Source organism: Dendropsophus ebraccatus, chromosome 8 (assembly GCF_027789765.1).
Source record: "Dendropsophus ebraccatus isolate aDenEbr1 chromosome 8, aDenEbr1.pat, whole genome shotgun sequence".
Taxonomy (NCBI): Eukaryota; Metazoa; Chordata; class Amphibia; order Anura; family Hylidae; genus Dendropsophus; species Dendropsophus ebraccatus.
In genome coordinates, this window is record NC_091461.1 from 105,807,931 (window position 1) to 105,831,692 (window position 23,762).

At 44.0% G+C, this 23,762-nt stretch overlaps 1 protein-coding gene across 5 annotated transcripts in view; it reads left to right on the forward strand.

Annotated features, from left to right (window-relative positions):
- FGGY (FGGY carbohydrate kinase domain containing) overlaps window positions 1-23,762 on the forward strand; it is a 381,964-nt gene that overhangs the window by 211,394 nt on the left and 146,808 nt on the right. The window contains exon 1 of one of the 5 annotated variants that reach the window (XM_069981327.1): window positions 15,612-15,692. The exons of 2 other annotated variants lie outside the window; for them this stretch is intronic. The gene's annotated coding sequence lies outside the window, so the exon portion shown is untranslated. Of the gene's footprint in view, window positions 1-15,611; window positions 15,693-17,466; window positions 17,540-21,726; window positions 21,957-23,762 lie in introns of those variants that run through there. 2 more of the 5 variants (XM_069981326.1, XM_069981329.1) reach the window with 2 other exon arrangements.

Below are 23,762 nucleotides of genomic sequence, written 5' to 3' on the forward strand. Positions count from 1 at the left end.
ATAGGTTATTCCAGCGGCCGACAGCTGGAAACAATAAGGGGTCTCGTTTTATGTTTTTTTTTTTTTTTTTAATATGACGCAGGAAATGTATCTTATATATTTTCTTCCATGCGGTATGGCGAGTTCCAGACATCTGTAATCCCGTCTCGATCAGCTCTGCGGTATTACACACAGATATAATATGACAGTGCTGTTACTCCATTATGTCTGATGCCTAAAGGCCCTATTCTACCAACATATCTGACGACAGATTATCTGCCAAAGATTTGAAGCCAAAGCCAGGAACAGACTATAATCAGAGAACAGGTTATAAAGGAAAGACTGGATTTCTCTTCTTTTCAAATCCACTCCTGGGTTTGGCTTCAAATCTTTGGCAGATAATCTGTTGTCAGATCTGTTGGTGGAATAGGGCCATTAGACTGCTTGTAAATTTGTGAGACTACAAGTCCCAGCATGCCAGGAAATCTGCAGACTGCCATAAACCGCTACCCACAATGCTAGGATCACTCTCTAAGGTCATCATGCTAGTTCCTATACACTTCAATGGGAGTTGAGCTGCTGATGACCTATCCTAACAAAAATCCCTTTAATAGTAGGGGCTCCCCTGTTCAGGATCCTGATCTCTTGGTCACAGTGGTTATTAGTTACAAAGTGTGTCTCTCTCTCTCTGGAGGACCCAGCCTGTCCTGTATTAGGGTGGGTTCACACTACGGAATTCTCGTGGATAATATCCGCGGAATTCCGTCGGCTGCCCGCGCGCCTTTCCGCCGGCTCCGTAGACACCATTCTATGGGCCGGCTTATTCCGCTATCCGCCGAAAGAAGTGACATGTCACTTCTTTCGGCAGATAGCAGAATACGCCAGGGGTAGGGGTAGGGATTGTATACCAGGCCTGATGTTCGGTCTGTGATCTGTGAGGCTGTTATACCTGTGGGCTGTGGTCCTCCACCACATTATAATTTTAATTAACCATTTCTTTACATTGCTGGTGTCATGTGACCTTGTCTTATCCCCTCCTGCTGGACAAAAGAGCAAAAAGTGAGCACTTTGCATTAATAATTCACTATACGGTAAAGTAGTGACATTGACAGATCATCTGATCACGTGTTCTGGCACACGGAGGAGGCCATCACTACCGAGCCGGATCAATACCGGTGTCTGATGCTATACTGAGGAGAGAGGCGCCCCCTAGAGGAACATCCCACAAGTTTGACCATATATATATATATATATATATATATATAGATGGTTTACTATATAGTATGTAATGTATCATCTAACATATGTCAGCACCACCCGCAGGAGCGCATCATTAAGGAGGGATAAAACAGATAGCCACAACTTTTCTACAGCAAAAACAATAGAAGAATTATCAATAATATAAAAGGATATCCCAATGAGAGAAGATCATGTAACATAAAATGAGATCCTGGGGGACGGGGGACTACATTGAACATTCAAAGCCAGAGAGAAAGAGAGAGATGGATAGATAGATAGATAGATAGATAGATAGATAGATAGATAGATAGATAGACTGTCATTATCAGGAAATCTCAACTCTTTCACATCATTTGGGTCCTGTGTAATCTATGGAGGGGGGAGGGGGGAGATTAGTGGCCAGCAGAGAGCAGAGAACAAAGGATTACCCAGTGGAAGCTGTGTGAAAGCCGGTATTCAGAGGTCAGAAAGGTCAGTGCTGACTTCAGAGGAGATAGCCCGGTGATGTAGCTGTAAATGAACTCTTTGTTGTCCTGTTTTGGTGCCTCATCTCCCTCCATCCCTCCCCTCTCCATAGAAAACCATGAAGACAGGGGGGTGAGCTTCAAACTGCTTTTTCATGATAAAAATGCAAAAAAATTCTGCCAAAAAATTTAAACGACAGTCACACTTTAATACAGTTATTTATATCTGGGAAACTGAAATTATTTTTATGTATATTTTTATAAAGCTGCACATCTAGAAATGTGGTTTTATGGGTAGACTAGATTTAGGCCCCTTTCACACATAGAATGACATAGACAGATGCAGGCCCATTCATTTCTATGGGCCCTATACACATCTGTACCTGTTACAGAAGTGTGTTTGGGGCCGGGATCCATAACACGAAAAAAATACTAGTGAGCCATATTATGGGCTGCATTTACAGCACGGATCTCTGATCTTGAATGAAGGGATCGGTGCTATTTTGGACCATCCATGGATTCTGGATCTGAGGTTACCGTCAGGATAACAGATGTGTGAATGTGGCCTTACTCTCCTCTCTTTGCCCAAAACACACACTGCCACGCTTATGGCCACTCTGAGTGAGCTGTTAGGACTGCGATGGACTGAAGCCGTATCGTCTATGAATCCAGGTTGTGTTTGGGATCTGGTGACGGTCAGGTCGCGGTAAGGAACCTGTATATAATAATTTGAATCCACCTCGCCTCCACCATTGACCACCATGACTGTGAAATAGAAGAAGCGAGAAGAATTTTTAACCCCTATTAAATTTCTAAAAGACACAGAACGAACGCTCAGACAAAAGCGACGCAGAGATCCCACAGAATCAAAGCGAGCGAAGAAGCCAGCTGGTCCTCTTACTCAGATTGACAAGCCTTTGGCCCGCCGCCATCTTTCTTCATCCCACCCAATAACAGCCATCTGCGATGGTGAAGCCTTTCCCTTCCATAACATTTCCATACGTGTTTATCGCGTTTGGCGTCCAAACCCTGGAAGGAGCTCCTGGACGGATGACTACAAATAAAGAGAAAACAGAGTGACTTGTCAAAAATCGCATATGGCGTCGTCCTACTGAGAACAACACAAAAACAAGCATTTTTCTTAATTTTTTTTACCAAAAAATATTTCCATTTTTTTTTCGCTTTTGAGTTTTTGACTTTTAGCTTTACAGAGGATTTATATCTACAAAGTAATGGGGTTGTGGCTGGGGCTTATCCGTAGAGCGGCTTCATAAGGCGTTGTGTAAGACAGGTTCGGGAAAGGACTTGCTTGGACACGAATGTTTCATTGGCAGCAAGAAAAACACGATCCTCGAGGCACTCCCGTCATTAATTCATATGGGTGCAATGTCAGCGAAAGCCGAACCTGCACGGTGCCATCACTGCCTGCACACCGGAGACCTCACAGCTATAAGCCACTGCCAGATTACAGGAAGGGCAAGATGGCATCTGTCTAGAGGCCTCCACCAAATAAATTATCATGTACCACCAACACTGGGCTCCTTGGCATAGCACAAAGAGCTGAGATACAGAGCTGTCTGGAATATCCTTACCAATATAATACATTCATAACATTTCAACTAACTTTACATGAATATAAAATACAAGGCAATGCAAGAAACTATACGAGCAGTATTGTAGTTATATGCACAAGCCTAAAGAACAGAAATTGCTGCACATGGCACCCATGGTTGACATGAAAGCTTGTTCAGCTACATTAAAAACCAACATCAGAAGTTATTATATAATTTGATCAAACCATATTGCCTCATGTACCACGTGCAGGTCTCTGATACCAAACAACACTGTGATACCAAACAACACCGGTCAGTGAACGCAATCCCGGCAAAGTGTGTGCAAGCAGGGAAGGGCGGTCGCTGACCGACACAGTGTTGAGTTAGTTTAGGGACTCATGTGAACCAGGGGACCTGCACATGGTACATGAGGCAATATGGTTTCATCAAATTATATACTAACATCCTGTCTTTGGTTTTTAAATGTAGCCGAAAGGCATTAGTGTCAGCCATAGGTGTGAGGTATTATAGTAGTTGTATTCTTGCATATAGGGGGCAGTATTATAGTAGTTATATTCTTGTATATAGGAGCAGTATTATAGTAATTATATTCTTGTATATAGAAGCAGTATTATAGTAGTTATATTCTTGTATATAGAAGCAGTATTATAGTAGTTATATTCTTGTATATAGGAGCAGTTTTATAGTAGTTATATTCTTGTGCATAGGAGCAGTGTTATAGTAGTTATATTCTTGTATATAGGAGCAGTATTATAGTAGTTATATGCACAAGCCAAAAAGACAGAAATGGCTGCACATCGCACCCATGGCTGACACGAAAGCCCATTCAGCTATATTTAAAACCAACATCAGAAGTTAGTATATAATTTGGCCAAACCATATTGCCTCATGTACCACGTGCAGGTCTTCTGATACACATGAGTCCCTAACCAAAAAACATCACTGTGCCGGTCAGCGACCACAATCCCCGCAAAACGTGCACAAGCAGAGAAGGGGGGCCACGGAATGGCCCTGCAACCCCATTGTCACAGGACCAGACCTTAAAGGGCCCCCTCGGACCCCGCAGGCGCCACCGGCGGAAAAAGTGGGCGCCAAGCAACACAAGTGTGAACAAGCTCTTACCCCTCTCTCCATTCCTCTGCAGGTAGAATGGGAGAATACTAGGAGATCCTCCCCTTATGTACACAGGTGCTTCCTGCTAATTTGGATCACATGGGTCTTACAAAGCACGAGTGCTAGCCACAATGAAAAAAGGGACAGAATACATAAAATATGCACAAGCCAAAAAGACAGAAATGGCTGCACATCTTATCATAGTATTCTCCCATTCTACCTGCAGAGAAATGGAGAGAGAGGTAAGAGCTTGTTCACACTTGTGTTGCTTGGCGTCCACTTTTTCCGCCGGTGGCGCCTGTGGGGTCTGGGGGGGCCTTTTAGAGTCTGGTCCTGTGACAATGGGGTTGCGGGGCCATTCCGTGGCCCCCCTTCTCTGCTTGCGCACGTTTTGCGGGGATTGTGGTCGCTAACAGACACAGTGATGTTTTTTGGTTAGGGACTCATGTGTACCAGAAGACCTGCATGTGGTACATGAGGCAATATGGTTTGGCCAAATTATATACTAACTTCTGATGTTGGTTTTAAATGTAGCTGAATTAGCTTTCGTATCAGCCATGGGTGCGATGTGCAGCCATTTCTGTCTTTTTGGCTTGTGCATATTTTATGTATTCTGTCCCTTTTTTCATTGTGGCTAGCACTCGTGCTTTGTAAGACCCATGTGATCCAAATTAGCAAACCCAAACCCTTCTCTGCTTGTGCACGTTTTGCGGGGATTGTGGTCGCTGACAGACACAGTGATGTTTTTTGGTTAGGGACTCATGTGTATCAGAAGACCTGCACGTGGTACATGAGGCAATATGGTTTGGCCAAATTATATACTAACTTCTGATGTTGGTTTTAAATGTAGCTGAATAAGCTTTCGTGTCAGCCATGGGTGCGATGTGCAGCCATTTCTGTCTTTTTGGCTTGTGCATATTATAGTAGTTATATTCTTGTGCATAGGAGCAGTATTATAGTAGTTATAACACGAACTGGAGAGAATGGAACCGCTGCACATCCCATCTATGGCTGATACTAATGCTGCTAGGCCTATATTAAAAATCAACACCAGAGTGTCTGTATATGAATTGATCAAGCCATATTGCCCCGTGTACCACCGCGCAGGTCCTCTGGTCCACACGGGTCCCTACGCTGACTCCACACCGTGTCGGTCAGCGACCGCCAACCCCGCAAAGCGTGCACGTGCAGGGAAGGGAGGCCATGGAACGGCCCTGCAACCCCAATGTCACAGGACCAGACCCAAAAAGCCCCACCAAAACCCAACCAGCACCACCGGCGGGGAAGGCTGCCCCCAAACGACACAAGTATGGATACGGTATTACACTTACCATTGCTGCTCTCACAGAATGGGGAAGACATAGGGTCCAGACATGTGAGCACAGGCATCTTCTGTATATATAGTATATATAGTATATATAGTAGTTATATTCTTGTACATAGGAGCAGTATTATAGTAGTTATATTCTTGTATAGAGGAGCTGTATTATAGTAGTTATATTCTTGTACATAGGAGCAGTATTATAGTAGTTATTTTCTTGTACATAGCAGCAGTATTATAGTAGTTATATTCTTGTACATTGGAGCAGTATTATAGTAGTTATATTCTTGTATATAGGAGCAGTATTATAGTAGTTATATTCTTGTACATAGAAGCAGTATTATAGTAGTTATATTCTTGTATATAGGGGCAGTATTATAGTAGTTATATTCTTGTATATAGGGGCAGTATTATAGTAGTTATATTCTTGTATATAGGAGCAGTATTATAGTAGTTATATTCTTGTATATAGGGGCAGTATTATAGTAGTTATATTCTTGTATATAGGAGCAGTATTATAGTAGTTATATTCTTGTATATAGGGGGCAGTATTATAGTAGTCATATTCTTGTATATAGGGGGCAGTATTATAGTAGTTATATTTGTGTATATAGGAGCAGTATTATAGTAGTTATATTCTTGTACATAGGAGCAGTATTATAGTAGTTATATTCTTGCACATAGGAGCAATAGAATGACGGGGAAATCGGCCACCAAGCAACACCAAGTGCCGGCGGCGCCTGATGGGTTTTGGGGGGGGCCTTGGGGTTTGGTCCTGTGACATTGGGGTTGCAGGGCCATTCGATGGCCTCCCTTCCCTGCTGGTGCTCACTTTGCGGGGTTCATGTGAACCAGGGGACCTGCACGTGGTACATGAGGCAATATAGTTTGATCAAATTATATATCAACATCCTGGCATTGGTTTTAAATGAAGCCGATGGGCATTAGTGTCGGCCATAGATGTGAGGTGCAGCAGCTCCTTTCTCTCCATGTCGTATTATAGTAGTTATATTCTTGTATATGGGAGAAGTATTAGAGTAGTGTTATAAGGGGTAGTATTATAGTAATATAGTAATGTAATGTGCTTTATGTATTTAGCATAGTAATGCTTTCACTGAACTGGGGAATATTTTTGCACTAGTGATATTACTCTCTATGGTACTGGGACTGAGTGCTGCAGGTAGGACTCTTAGAGTGTGATTTATTAGATTACATGAAATACAACTGAAATATATAAAGTTTCCTCACTGGTTTCCAACATATGGTGCTTCTTTTATTACATGAATAAAAATGCAACCAAGAAACAGTAAAAAAGAAAGAATATGTGAGATTCATAACTGGATTTATTATAGATTTAATTGCAAAACAATGTGAGAAGGTTTAATATTAGCCACGTTCAGACACGGCATCTGCTCTTTATTATGTTTGCCATTTTTTGTGGGAAAATCAGGATTTCTGCTTCTTTTTCACTGTGTTCTAAAAATAAAAAATAAAACATTGCTGTTAGAAAGGAAAACATATTTTAAAATGTGTGAAAGTGTCTACCCTTATTAACTATAGATGAGGGAGAGTATATCGAAGAGTATTTGTGATCTACAGATCCCCTATAACAGTGTCATCTACAGATCCCTCCAAAACAGTGTCATCTACAGATCCCCCATAACAGTGTCATCTACAGATCCCCCATAACAGTGTCATCTACAGATCCTCCATAACAGTGTTATCTACCGATCCCCCATAACAGTGTCATCTACAGATCCTCCATAACAGTGTCATCTACAGATCCTCCATAACAGTGTTATCTACAGATCCTCCATAAGTGTCATCTACAGATCCCCCATAACAGTGTCATCAACAGATCCCCCATAACAGTGTAATCTACAGATCCCCCATAACAGTGTCATCAACAGATCCCCCATAACAGTGTCATCAACAGATCCCCCATAACAGTGTAATCTACAGATCCCCTATAATAGTGTGATCTACAGATCCCCTATAACAGTGTCATCTACAGATCCTCATAACAATGTCATCTACAGGTCCTCCATAACAGTGTCATCTACACATCCCCATAACAGTGTAATCTACAGATCCCCTATAATAGTGTGATCTACAGATCCCCTATAACAGTGTCATCTACAGATCCTCATAACAATGTCATCTACAGATCCCCCATAACAGTGTCATCTACAGCACCTCCACAATCTTCTTTTTTTCAGGGTTTATGTTGATGGAATCGCTCGGGGTTCTATGACTTAGTCACCATGTACTATTATTCTTCTTCTATCAGTCTCATTTCCATACTTATTACCTATTACACCATGTTTTGTATGTTCCTGCTTTTTTGGGAGCCTCAGGGCTCGGTATTCTAATAATATTCCCATCTATTTTCACCTCTGGATGATGATGATATCATCATCCACTACCTAACAATTACCAACACGCGACTACATAGTCATAGACATTAACACATCCACATCTCTTGATTCGCCATTTAGCTTTCTCCTTTATCATTTATCTTATGTCTCCCTGAATATTAAAGTGTTTTCCCTTAAAGTATAAAACATATGTATGATTACAGTTGCCACGGCCCGGGTTGGTGGGACTGGTGTTGGGCCTGCTGGTGGGCTCTGATGTTTTGGGGCTACTTGTCACGGTGGCCAGGAGTAGTAACACCCACCCCGGAAACGTAGCAATCGGACCTTTTTAGGACTAATGTGAGGTGCGGAGTGTAGGTGCAGGTCTGGTGGTAGTCCCACTTTAAACATAGTCCAAACTTTACTTATGGAAGGTATCTCAGTGCAATAATAACTGTAACAGTACTTAGGTTCAAAAATCAACAGTAGCAATGGGAACAGGCAAATAGGTGAGTTGATAGAAGAAGTTAACAGTAGTACGTGTCAGGGACTGGATAGGAGGGTCCCTTGCCTAATTTAGTGAGTACTCTGCCGGGATGTGGTGAAGTGTCTCTATAGTGTTCTGTAGAAGTCCTTGTACTCATGTATATATGTGATCTATGAATATATGACCGCCTTCTGCCTCAGGTTTCCGTCCCAATGGGGTAGTACAAGTTCCAGGTTTTTCTGTCCTAATATGGTAGTTCAAGTCCCAGTTTTTTTGTCACTGGGTGGAGCTATCTAGTAGTATCCTTCCTAATTAGCCGAGCGTAAGTCAGTAGAGAGTGGCTAACTTGCACAGTGCTCTACTGCAGGTACAGCTTTTATAGTGCTCTCCTTTCTTTAGGTGGTTAACTGTCCTGTGTCTAAGTAAATCCACGGCGTAAGCAAGGGGATAGACTCCATTGTCTCCGGCTTCCCTGGGGTTTTAGTCTAGCAACCTATTAAGATAGGGTCACTAGCTTGAGAACAGGTGTATATACGTCCTGCCTAGCTTGAAGACAGAAACTAAAGGCCCTATTCCACGGGCCGACAGTGGCTATTAGCGCTCGTTTGCCCCTCGTTCCCTGCTTGCTGCGGCTGCAGCAAGCGGGTGAGTACAGCGTGGGCCGCTGGGAGCTGTGGCGGTGGTTGGGGCTGCCCGGGTGATTGCTAGATCGTCCGGGCAGCCCATTGGAGATAGTGGCGGTCTGATGCCGCCGCTTCTATTCCGTGGAGCGACGGCAGCAGATCGCTGCTATCACAGTCGTTTGTCTTTCAACATGTTTGAAAGACAAACAACGCAACGATCAGCCAACATGAATCCCACCTCCTTCACTGAGTGGCTGAGCGGACCTGAGACGTCACGTCTCGGCCCACGTCAGACACCCGGAAGCGGACGGGAACCGGGCACCGGAGCGACGCGATGCGGGACCCACCGCTGAAACCGGGGAGGTGAGTGGACGTCTTTTCTTTCAGCCAAGGCCTCCCCGGCCATATGAAAAAATAGCCCCCACGCTGGACAACCCCTTTAACTAAAACTATCTGAGACATGGTAAAATCAGGGATGTGATCTCTAGCAAAGGTAGTTGCTGAGGATGTTTTGATAAAGTGTGTTTGGGCCTGGTTTTTAGGAATGGATGGCAGGCTTGGTAGTGGGGCTGTCCATTCCACTTTCTCCACTCCAGATATTGTTTGGCATCAGACGCCACAGGTGCTGAATCTGGATCATCAGCAGCTTCATAAAGTTTTGCAGAGCCATGGACAGAGTGAGGCTGGGTGCAGCTGAGTGTGCTGGAAGGCTGCAGCCTCAGGAGAAGCCATATACCTGACCAAGGTAAAACACTGGACTGTATATAATATGTTATGTTCGTGCGACTGCAGCTAGTCGTAGCCTATAGACAGGGCCGTCTTCTGTATAGTTAATGCTGGACAAGCAGAGTTTATTTTGTGTTATGCCTAAAGCCAAGGCTGTTTATTTGTTTTCTTGTATTAGATAATAAACGCAGGCAAAGCCTGTACTTGGACTTCATTTGTTTGAGCCTGTTGACTGCTGTTCACACTGCAATCCTGCACTCTACTGAGCAAATCCTTTCACAATAGCTACACTTTTACCTAGGTGTAAGAAAGAAGAAAAACACTTAGTGGGACACTACACGGTGTTCACACTATAGCGGCTGCTACTTTCTATGTAGTTCTATACGGCAGCCATTCAGATGGAGGGCTTGTTTCAGACAGAATGGGTTGCTAAGCATATACAGTTGAAGCGGTATTGCAACTTTAATTAACATAGGCAGATAGAAATGAGATTGAAAGTAGGGATGGTCCGAACCCTCCGAGGTTCGGGTTCGTATAAACCCGGACACTTATCAGATTCCCGCTGTCTGCCCGCTCCGTTGGGCGGGTGGATACAGCAGGAGGACCGCCTGGAAAACTGGGATACAGCCTATGGCTATGGCTGGATCCGCCCGCTGCACGGAAAGGGCAGACAGCGGGAATCATTACCGAGAGTTCGGGTTTGTACGAACCCGAACCAAACTCGGTTCGGACCATCCCTAAGTGAAACTATTAAATGTTCTCACCTTGTTTTAACCACTGCGACTGTTATGTATAGAATCCATACACTGATGGGCAGTTTGCATAGATAACACTACTGGGGGATATTAGGGCAATTAATCCTTAGGCCCATTTAAAGTGGTTCCCCTTAAAGGGCCTCAACCCTCCCAACCTGTCTATTCCCCTCCCACAGCCAGCACTTCAGTCAGTTCCCTGCCAGAATCAGGGAGGTTGCAGCACCTGCTGCAATAACTCCCTGTGTGGTCCTACTGTGGCAGCATTTAGCACAAGGCGGCATGCTGTAATCATACCTCACTCTCCCTAAATGTGTGTAGATGTGGGCTTCAGGACTGGTCTGGATTTGCCTCAATAGACATGTGTTAGGGTGCGTTTACACAGACAGATTTATCTGACAGATTTTGGAAGCCAAAGCCAGGAATGGATTTGAAAAGAGGATAGATCCCAGTCTTTCCTTCATGACCTGATCCCTGTTTATAGTCTGTTCCTGGTTTGGGCTTCAAAGATCTGTCAGATAAATCTGTCTGTGTAAACGCAGCACAAGACTGTGGTAAGATGGTTCTGAGACTGGTGGTGATAGATCTGCTAGTGACAGAGAGCCGTCACACCACACCCTGCACTGTCTGGAGGCTACGGCCATGCTGTGAGTGAATGTAGGGCAATGTGTACAAGTTTGAGTCCAGGTGAGTTTCTTCCTCCTTATGAGATATGATTTGGGATCGCAGCCATAGTCAGGAAGCATTACAGATGCATTGGCATACGGAGTTATCTTATACTAATAAGACAGGTAATAGCGCTTCCCAGGTGTATCATCATCTCCTCCAATTCCAAACAGCCTGGGGCACAGGGATACAACATCCGTCTCAGTATTAGGAAGACTTGTTGCCTGTTGTCTGCTGGAGGATGATGATTGTGGAGTATTACTGTAGATAATTGGCTGGACCCATCGAGATCAACATATTTGACCCCCATGAATAGGATCCGTGGTGAATAGGATCTGTGGCGATTGAGTCAATTGCTTGAGCCCCATTAATGTGTATATGCAAGAGCCACAGTTGTGTCAAACAGCTGATTTGTGGGGGTACCAGGCCTGCTCCATTGAATCAGTGCTTCTAGCCGAAGATCGCGCCGACTAACAACCCAGGAATGGCGCCGTGGAAGAAGGTAGGACATATACCTTCCTCCTCAGCGTCATTGGTCAAAGGTGAGGGGTCAACACAGTGGAAAACAAAATTTACGGAATGTTATAAGTAGAGATGAGCGAACCTCGAGCATGCTCGAGTCCATCCGAACCCGAATTTTTGAGATTTCATTAGTGTTGGCTGCTGAAGCTGGATAAAGCCCTAAGGCTATGTGGAAAACATGGATATAGTCATTGGCTGTATCCATGTTTTCCAGACAACCTCAGAGCTTTATCCAAGTTCTTCAGCCCCAGCTAATCAAATGCCGAAAGTTCGGGTTCGGATGGACTTGAACCCGAACCCGGTTTGCTCATCTCTAGTTATACGCATGCCTGAAGAGATGAGTCTTTAGGGCACGCTTGAAACTTGGGTATGAGTCTGAGGGCTTTGGGTAAAGCATTCCTCTCTAGTCTCTGTCTCTTCCTGTCTTGTGTCTGTCACTTCCTGTCTTGTTTTCTGTCACTTCTTGCCTTGTGTCAGTCACTTCCTGTCTCTTCTTTGTCACTTCCTGTTTTGTGTCTGTCACTTCCCACCTTGCGCCTTTCACTTCTTGTCTCATTTCTGTCATTTCCTTTGTAATTTATGTCACTTCCAGTCTTGTCTCTGTCACTTTCTGCCTTGTGCCTGTCACTTTCTGCCTTGTGCCTGTCACTTCCTGTCTCGAGTCTGTCTCTTCCTGTGCTTGTGCACTCTTAGGACGGGTTCACACTACGGAATTCTCGCAGACAATGTCCGCGGAATTCCGTCAGCTGTCCGCCCGCACATCTGAGCGCCTTTCCGCCGGCCCCATAGACACCATTCTATGGGCCGGCGTATTTCACTATACGCTGAAAGAAGTGTCATGTCACTTCTTTTAGCGGATCGCGGAATACGCCGGCCCATAGAATGGTGTCTATGGAGCCGGCGGAAAAGCGCGTGCCCATGCGGGCGGACAGCTGACGGATTTCCGCGGACATTGTCCGCGAGAATTTCGTAGTGTGAACCCGCCCTTATCAGGAAGGCCAGGCAAGGCAAGAGTTGAGGGTGGTGACTCAGATCCCTACATCTTACCAAGGATCCATCAATTTGTAGTTTGATGTAATAAACCTTGAGGACTTGAGGACATTACTAATTAAATGCACTGTAAATGGGGGCTCCATGAATGGAAAAGAGACCCTCAAAGAGCAGTGGATTTGTGTTGTTGAGACTAAAAAAGCTGGGATACAACTCAGTGAAGTGAATACAGTGAAGATACATAATAAGACTGACGTTGAGACTGGGAACGCTTGATACACATGTAGGAAATTATGTAGGAGCAATGTAACGCCATCTCATGATGACTCAACCACCGCAGGGTCATCTTGGTCACCTTCCCCATTTACATGGTTACCACAGTTTGATCGTGGCTTGATCTGGCAATCTAGACTTGGATGCCACAATTACGTAGGAGAGTGACTGCTAATACAGAAACTTTACTTAGAATCTTGTTTTTCTCTCGTTTAATCCCCCACGATGGTGTTTACCGCCATATCACTGCCGTCAGCTGAAAAGCTTCATAGAGAAAGGGAAACCTTTCATCACCTCCTGTTAACATTCCAGTCATTTACACAATCACCAGGGAGTCTCTCCCTTTATGGAAGATTGAAAAGACAAGATAGCTGGGTATTAGGTGCGGGCCGCTATGGGGCCTCTGGGCAGGGGAGGCTAAAAGGGATCACACAATGGCCGCCTATTGTTTAAAGGGCTTGTTTGTTTAAAAAAAAAAAAAAAAAAAAAAGCGCCGGAAATGTATAATTTACTTCTATTAAATATCTCGAATCTCCCAGTACTTATCAGATGCTGTATGTCCTGCAGGAAGTGGTGTATTCTTTTCAGTCTGACACCGTGCTCTCTTCTGCCACCTCTGTCCATGTCAAGAACTGTCCAGAGCAGTAGCAAATCCCCATAGAAAACATCTTTTGCACTCCAGACTGGAAAGAAATCACACTTTCTGCAGGACATGCAGCAGCTGATAAGTACTGGAAGACGTGAGATTCTTTAATAAAAGTAAATTATAAATCTCTTGCACTTTCTAACACCAGTGGATTTTTTATGTTTTATTTTTCATTCATTATTCACATATATTAAGAAAAATCTTGATTTTAATTTCGACTACTAAACATCACAATAGGCGGCTAGCTACTGTTCTGTACAGATGACTTCACAGCAGCCCTCTCATCATCATCATCACTTGCATAAAAAAATTACCTAGTATAAATAGAGCAGGGGCGTCAAAGTCGCTCGCGTCGTTACAATTCCCTCCATATTTGGACAGCCAAGACTTTATCTTTGGCTGTCGAGACATGATGGGAATTGTAATTTTGTAATCTGGAGGGCTGCGGGTTTGACCCATCATGGTCACAGCTCACCCCTTCCCTCCCCCTGACCTCTGCACAGGTTACAGAGCATGCCTATAACACTCTTCCATAGAAATCAATAAGGTGATGTCCACAGCTCACCTCTTCTCCCTCTGCGCACTGAACTCTGCATAGATCAACTAGCATGCCCACAACACTCTCCCATAGAAATCAATAGGTGATTGTCTCATCTTACCTCTCCCCCTCCCTACACAGGTCATAGTGCATGCCCACAACACTCTCCTATAGAAATCAATAAGTCATCTCCAGACTACATGCTCTTGTGGCCCCTATAGTGGCTGTAAAGCATGTCTGTAAATGTTATTAAAGGAATCTCAGGCAAGATGGCCTTGTAGATATAGAATATCTAGAATATTTATATATATATATATATATATATATATATATATATATATATATAGGATCTCAGGCCCTTGTAGATACTAAAAGTGAACAGAATTTAAAAAAAAATCATTTTACATCAGGTATAGTATAGATATACATTAATATATCCCCCTTTGTGTGAAGATATATCTTGGTACCAATCCCTCGCTAACCTATTGTCTGTCCACAGCGCTTCTCCCTATGCTCTATATAATTCATTGTGGCTGTAATAGATTTCATCCAGACTCCATAGGCTTCCCCCGTATTGGTACCACAGCGTCTATGGAGTCTGCTGGCATTAGGCCAAATTACCCAAGAGTCGGGGAAGACGTTGCTTTCCCGTCTGGAAAAACATTTAAAATCAGTCTGTCTGTCAGTAATACGTCTGTATCAGCCGCGGTGTGAGACGTATCCTCTGTATATACAGGGTAGATGACATATACTGAAGAAAAGTTGACATCTGAAGAATGTTTAGTGGAAAACCTAACTAGTCTGCAATCAAAGTGACTAATACCTGGACAGCAGAGCCCTGAATACCCTGGATACCTGGATAGTGACTACAGGAAAAGATCTGGTTTTCCTATTTAACCAATAGAGGTTTTGACCCCTCAATAAGGGGTGATGAGTCGTAATGGGGGGGGGGGGGGGGGGCATAAGTGTAATCACTGTATAATATAGTGGAGGTATAGATATAACATACAGATACTTTTCAGGGCATTGTAAAAGTTGATAAATATGGCGTTACTTTGTCTGTAGGTGCGGGGCTGGTTATGTAGAACACAAAGCTGTGTTATTTGTAAAAGCAAGCAGCCATGTTTTTTCTAATCTCATAAAGCCTTATTGAAGCTGAAAAAAACAATTGTTTTGTTAATTTGGATCCATTTGATCACCTAGTCACCAACAATGACTGTTTTTGGCCCATTAAAAAATAATTCTATAATCCTGGCTGGCCACTAGGTGTCTCCCTTCTCTGCAATCAGAAGCCAACTGACTGTTGTCCAATAAGAGGGAGAGCAAGATGGAAAACAGGAAGTAGGTGGAGACAGACTACACTGTGGCTGAAATCTGTGGGCCTGCCTGCCACTTTCAGAGGATCCACACTGTGCCTTAAAGGTAAATCAAGGTTGTTTTCAACAACAGCAACAGTTCAGTGCTTAGTGTAACCCCTACCTTGTTACAGTGGTTCTGCTGCTTCTTTCATTTTTGCTCACCTAGCACATTGCCCAGCACCAGTAACCCTTTCTACCTCAATATACCATCTATATAGAGCTGTACTATACCTCATCACCTAGGGCAGTGCCAGCCTGTCCAGTCCAGGGCCGTTTCACCAGAACTATTACATCACAACATAGCAGATCCAGGATGGCAGAAAAACATACAGGAGCGAGGGTAAGTAACAGCATGAGGATTGTGGGGCTTTTTTAGAAGTGCCCTGTTGTCCTTTAATTTAATGAATCCAGCACAGGTAATACTTTTTTACAGATATACTTCACAGCCTTTAGAGAAAATGTAACTGATGGTACTTAAAGGGGTTGAATAGGGTTACAAAATCATGGCTGCTTTCTGCCACAAACAGCGCCACACCTACCCATGGGTTGTGTCTGGTATGGCAACTCCACTGAAGTGAATGGCAGTATAGTGAAATACAGTGAAAGGCAGTGTGACAATGGTCTGACTGGTCAAAGTGTCCAAAGAGTTATACTAGATTACAAACTGCATATAATTGAAAACGATCAGAAGGGGCGCACAGTTTACAGGGCCGGCGTGTTCTAATGTTCAGCCCCCTCACTGTAGTGCAGGGTGAGGGGTTCAACATCAGAAGACACAGGAGAGGGAGCAGGACCTTCACAAGGGTGAAGGACCTGATCACATGACCCGCAGGTCCTCAACCGCAACAGTGTGGAGGGCAGATGGACAGAGAGGAAGAGGGAGAAGACTGAGCTGTAAGTGCTGTGTGTCAGTGTCTAAATGTGTCAGTGTCAGTCGGTCAGTGTCAGTCAGTCCGTCAATCTGTGTCGATAATGTGTGTTTGTGTATGTTAGTCGTGTCTCAAGTGATTGTGCATAGTGGATGAATGAGGAGCCCGCTGCGGTTCTGTCACCCCAGGGCCCGCAAAAACCTAGAGCAGGCCCTGCAGAGACCTATGGTACAGGCAGCAGTGGGCATGGAGTTCAGTGTTGTAATATACGCTCCGTGCCCTTTGTTTTCTTGAAACAAATTATGGGGGTCAGAAGAGATTTACTTCACCGCTGCTGGGGGGTTATAGTACGGTAAAAAATCGGCCCAGACCACCCTTCCCCCTGTTTGGTTGTGACGTATAGGGTAAAGTTATATAAAAGTTTATGCTCCGATCCTGCTTATTTCTAATACTAGTGTCTTCTTATGTAGCAACTGTTGGATCCCCTTAGGGTGCGTTCACACGTACAGGATCCGCAACTTGGTGTGTGTGAAGCTACCCTTAGGCAACCTTTTTTATTTTTTAAGGTGCAACTACTGTATAATGTGCCTATAGCAATTGTAGACACAACCCAGATTTCTTGGTGATACATAGTGTTAGTGAATACCCAGGTGTTTGTACAAGTTCTCAAGGACACCGAACAAATAAAAAGTTTCTTGATTTAACTTAATAAGTTGATATAACTCCTGGAAAATCTCTACAAGGAAGTGTTGATGTGGACACAGATCAGGCCTGTCTGCTGTGCATCAGATGCAGCAGAGCTGAGCGCTACACAGTGCCAGCTAACACCCCCCAGTGAAAAAGCTAAAGAATCAGACAGGGGCGGATTATAGTGTAACCTCAGACTGTCTGCCCCAGGGACTAAGTGCAGGAGAGATCGCAGCCAATGGCAGACGCCGTACAAAGGTCCAATCACCAACAATCTCACAAAAGACACAAAACTGCAGGTTTTCAGAGGAAGCCGAGATAGAAACATTGTAAGCAGTGTGTTCTGTGCCTGCAAGTAAGTGTCTACACCCATCATCCAGTGCTGATCTGTGACTTCAAGGGAGGCTCCACATTCATAGCAATCCCTGAGATTTACTTCTTATCACAGTGGCTTTATTTACAGGGAGAAGAATCCCCTCTCTAGGTTATATCCTGTACTCCAGAGCTGCGCTCACTAATCTGCTGGTGAAGTAAATACATACGCTGTATAACCGATATAACAAGAACCAACTCAGGATTAGTACAGGATAAGTAATTTAATGTATGTACACAGTGACCCCACCAGCAGAATAGTGAGTGCAGCTCTGGAGTATAATACAGGATAAGTAATGTGATGTATGTACACAGTGACCCCATCAGCAGAATAGTGAGTGCAGCTCTGGAGTATAATACAGGATGTAACTCAGGATCAGTACAGGATAAGTATTGTATGTACACAGTCACTCCACCAGCAGAATAATGAGCTCAGCTCTGGAGTATAATACAGGATTTAACTCGGGATCAGTATATAAGGATACTCACTCAGCTTTCCCAGAAACAGATAAAACTAAGTAAGGATTTTGTCTGGGACAAATACGTGACAACTATGCTGGCCGCCACAGGGGTTGTCACTCAGCATTTCCACAGCCCTGAGCGGCAGATCTAATTAGTTACAATGTTTCCTGGCCATTTTGTTATACTACTGTTGTGGTACTATTGAGTGACTACAAGTGCCAGCATGCCCTGCCAGTAACAGGTTGCTCAGGTTTATTTTCCTTCCATTAACATAACAGGGAGAGAGTGGGGGCCCAGGATAACATCCGGCTCTGCAGAACATCACCTCCGCTCTTGTATAACACATTGTCCCCTCACTGCTCCACTATTCCGCCCCGGCACAGGTCTCGCCTGCTCTGTGTATTTGCTGGAGCTGGACGGCTGCCTACTCAGACATGTGCAGGTTTAATATTGACCCAGGCTGCTGCTTAAAATGGCCGCGTCAATATTTAGTTTTTATTACCGCACTGTACTAGGACTCTTTCAAGGGATTCTTTGTACCTGAGAGGCAGGAAAATAGTTCTCAAGACTTCACCAATATGAGGTGTGAGTCCAGACCTCTAGGCGTTGTACTGCTGAAATGTGCACATTGTGACACACCTGGAAAACAGAACACCACAACTCCCACAATGCACAGCAGCAGAGCAGCTCCACTTAAAGGAGTTATCCAAGATTTTTAAAATACAGCTACTTTCTTGCAAACACAGCGTCACCTAAGTTGTGTGTGGTATTACTGTTCAACTCCATCAACTTAAATAAAACTAAGCTGAAAAACCCACACCGACAACTAGGAACAAGAGTGGTGCTGGGTCTGGAAGAAAGCTGCCATGTTTTTCTAAACCTGGAGAACCCCTTTTATCAATGAGTAGCTTGATTTTGTTGCAAATGTTTTTTTTTTTTTCTATTAATCTATAGTAATCTAGAGTTATCATATCCTCCACTCCAGTCACATCCAAAGCTGCGTTCAGAATCCTGTGATGCTGACAGACCAGCCTGTAAGCAGATACACTGTAATGCATTGTACTCTGGTCATATTATCGGCATGACCACATGCCTGTGACCAGTTTATCTGCCTCCTATATTCATGTGGTTCTGCATGTAAAATCCCTGAGTGTCTGTACTAGAAGCCTGAGCAGGAAGTCCGTGCTGGAGCAGGAAGTGCTTTTATCTCCTATTATTTGCTCTCAGGCATCTGTTCTGTGACTGCTCTGCCTTCCTTCCTTTATTACTTCCTTCCCTCATTTTTTTCTTCTTTTCACTATTTTCCTCCCATTTGCATTTCCATCCTACCTTTTCTCTTTTTATCCTTCTTTTTTTTTCTCTCTTCCTTTCCTTATTTGCACTTTTCCTCATTGCCATTTTTCTTAATTACTTTTTTGTCCTTTCTTTTCTATCTTTTTATCTGCCTACTTTCTTTTCTTCCTTCTATTGTTTTGTTCCTTTAACTTTCAATATATTCCTTTCATCATTCCTTACTTGTTCCTTTTCTCCCTTCCTCTTCCCCTGCTTCCCCTTCTTCCTTCTTCAATTTTTTCTTCCTTTCCTTACTTTTGTCTTACCCTTGTTCCTTTTTTCTTTTCTATGTTCCTTGCCTTCCTTGACATCCTTACATCTTTCCTTCCTTCCTTCCAGCCTTACTTTTCTTCTTCCTCCCTTATTTCGCACTTTGTCTTCCTTCCTTCCTCTTTCTATTTTCCTTGGCTTTCTTTCCTTCCTCCATTCCTTCCTGCTTCCCTACTGCCCTTCCTTCCTTCTTTTTCTTCTTCCTCCCTTCTTTCCCATTTTTTCCTCATTCCCCCCTCCATTCCACCCTACCTCCCTTCCACCCTTACTAACTTCTATTCTCCCTCCTTTTTCCCTCTTTCTCTTCCTTCTTTTCTCTTTCTCTTCTCCCTTTCTTACGTTCTTCTCACCCTTCCTTCCTTCCATCCTCCCTCCCTCTTACTTCCCTCCCATCCCTTCCTTCTTTCCCTCTTTCTCTTCCTTCTTTTCTCTTTCTCTTCTCTCTCCCTTACGTCCTTCCCTCCCTTCCTCCCTCCCTTCTACCCTTACTTCTTTCTCTTCTCCCACCCTGCTTACCCTCTTTCTCTTCCTTTCTCTTTCTCTTCTCTCTCCCTTACGTCCTTCCCTCCCTTCCCTCCCTTCCACCCTTACTTCCTTCTCTTCTCCCACCCTCCTTACCATTTTTTTCTTCCTTTCTCTTTCTCTTCTCCCTCCCTTACGTTCTTCCCTTCCTTCCCTCCTTATATTGAACAGATGACATCATGGAGTAGCCCAGTCATATCAGTAAACCAGCCAAGTGAATTGATCTCCGCGGCTGATTTCATCCTCGGAGGCATCGATTGTAAAGCATTGGAGTAAAGTAACAGACAATAATTCCCATTTCCATTGTTGACATAATTGGAAGTAATAGGTTCATGTCAACTGCAGATAATCTACTGCGCCGTTCCCATAGATGCGGCCTAGAAGCCCCCAGTACAAATGTTGGGAATTAGCGCAAGGACAGATGGAAGAGATAAAGCAATCATCCTGATAGCGCCCTGATCCACATTGACCGCATCTCCATGGTGTCAGACTGTGTTTTGCATGCAGACAAGCTCTCGTTCTGCCGCCGTTGTCCTTTAAACAACCTCTGTTGCCCAGAATGCACTTAACTTGCATGGAGAGGCGAATGGAGGCATGATTAATATTCCCTTGTAGTTTATTTCAATGTTACATTTTACAAAGTTGCAGCTCGGGGAAGGCTGACAGCCCCATCTTAATTAAGATTCATTATACAGAGAGTCTCTCTAAATGGAGGTCAGGGAGGCTTGTTTTGGAGTCAGCCACTGGCCTGCTCTCCTCTCGCTTTCAATCAAACCCGAGACGAACGAGAGAGAGAGAACATTTCCAAATTGATTTTACTTTATAAATTGCTTTCATTGCCCAGTATCTGAGGAGGAAGAAAAAAAATAGAAGCAGATGTCCTAGCCGCGCCAATCCTCAAATGCATGCTGTAGGGCGAGGTGATGAATGCTGTAAAAGCCCCTCCGCCCCCCTATAAAGCACTCAGGCCTAATGCCGTGTGTACACATTTCATAGGTCTGGCCAATACGATTAGAATATTTCTGGAGTATTGGGGAAGGCGAAACAGCCGGCAGGAACCCTGCCCAATCTTACTGGAGATTATTAGACTGGTGACCAGTTATAGACTAGTGGCACCATGGAGTGATGGTTTCCTACACATAGTCACACCATAGGAGCTTACTGCAACCGTAACAGTAACAGCAACAGCAAAGTGACCCTCCTATAGATATGAATGGTAGGAGAGATAAGGTATCAGTGCAGCTTGTTTCCTTCCTTCCTTCCTCTAGCCATACCCTCCTTACTTCTTTCTTTCCTCCTGTCTCTTACCCTTCCTTCCTTGTCCCTCCTTTCCTTTCTTCTTTTCCCTTGTTTACTTTGTCCCTTCATTTCTTGAAGGCACGGTCGCAGGAAAAAAATTTAGGGATGTTATCACTAGCAGTTTTGCAATATACTTTATTTTAGGTTTTCTGTGTTTAAATCAAATATATATTTTATAGCCACTAGTTGTCTCCTTTCCTGTCACACTGTAGTCCATGCTCCCTCTGTGCTGATTTGGTCTTTTTTCTATTCAACCACAGGAAGTCCCAGTCCTTTGAGCCCACACAAGACATGACTTGGTATTGATTGACAGCCATTCCTGAATTTGCATGGAGCATCTTTGCATCTTCACTGTGCATGTGTACGGCTGCTTTGCATCCACGTTCAGTAGCCGAGAATCCTGAGAGTGCTTGCATTGTAGGGTCAGCTCTCCTGTCACACAGCACCAAAACTTCTTTAACCACAGTGACATTATACTGACTGAATTGTTGCATAACTAAGAGCATTGTCTCCTGGTAAGCTGCAGAGCTGATGATATAATTAGCAAAAATTAATAATATAATTGTCCTCAGTTGATGTACAACCTGCGTGATGAACCTTGTGTGAGCGCACAAAGGACTGGGCCTTCAGATGGATAGGAGGTCTGGGACAACACATGGTGATGTACGGGCCTCTGCATGTGGAGCACTTGTGCTTTTATCTGGACATACCTGCAAACTTGACCTAGGTGACGCACCACCACGGGACCCAAACAGATGTGTTACCAGAACCACTGGTTGGGCCGATAAAGGGCGATGATTGTTGTGCAAGCATAAGCCAAAGCCAGAGCAAAGTGTCTATGGGAGTCCTGTCATGCCGTCAACAGACGCTGCCTCTGTGTGATTATATGCACCATAAATACTGTCCCAATATATATATATATATACACACAGAACACTTGAGACCACAAAGGCCAGCTGCAACCAGCCTTTGATTTCTGTGAAGTGTATAGAGCAATCATATATACTGTACTTTTAAATGGTACCAATTTCTTTCCTGTGCACTATGGACGGTGCTGCCGGTGATGGCACTGGATATCAGCTTGTTTCCATTTTTTGTTGATAAAATGTGAAAATACTTAAATGAAATAATCCTATTTAAAATTGCAACTCACTTTGATTCCATGTAAAACTAACCTTATTAGTCTGTATAAAACAAAGTATATACGTGCACAGGTGTAATTAAAATCATGACCACTAGATGGCGTTGTTCACACTGTAATAGGCAGATGTAAGTGTCTCCTAACAGTCTGACATGTACATTACTGAGCTATACTGTGACAGTCAGGTAGTTGTGCTAATACACCGGCCTAAGCTGAGATACCCACCGACTGTCATCTATCATTGTCATCTATCATCATCATCTATCTAGCTATTTGCTGATTAAAATCCTAGACTGTTCCTGCATCTAATTTCCCTACATATAGAAGTGTCCTCAGACTCAGAATAGCGGCCTATGACCCATAGCCCAACCCGGGTGAAGCATGTCTAGAGCCAGGTGTCTTCTCAATCCAAGGTAGCTGACTTGGCATACTTTGTCTGTAGGTGGTGTTCCCTATCAATCACATGTTGATCCACCGATACCAAGGACCAAGTGTCCAGATATTGGTTGGAATAAGATTATTATTATTTTACCTCCTCATCCAATGAGGGAGGCATAATTTACCCACAAACATTTTCATGGCAGCTAAAACTTTGGAGTCAACCCCCCCCCCCCCCCCCTTACCATACCGAGCGTCATTTACTCACCAACTACAGGCGGAGCGCAAAGCATCAGACAAGGCTCTGGAGGATCCATCAATGCTGAAATCACTGAAATTAGCCAGGTCATGCACCACTTTTTCGTTAAATTCAGCTTATACCACATTGATCCTCTAAAAGAAATGAATGAGAACTAAGGTGTGAATGAAACTGGACTGAAAGTTAAAGAAGCAGTTCACCAAATATTTTTTTTGGCCCCCCAGGTAGCCGCTGAGATGTATACTCACGGAAGATGATCAATGTCCCATGGCGCAGCTCCGTTCCCGTCCCGCGGTGCCGTTCAAATCTGGCGTGCGCTCACTTCCGCCTGCGCTGTCAGTCCTCTTCTCTGACCTGTCATTATAGGCCGGAAGTCACTCGGTTCCATGCATTCTTTATGGAAGCGCTTGACTTCCGGTGTTCAAATTACAAGGGAGAGAAGTGGAGTCACAGCGCCGCCGGAAGAGAGCGCGCTCTAGATTTGAACGGCACCGCGGGACGGGAACGGAGCTGCGCCGCGGGACATCAATCATCTTTCGTCAG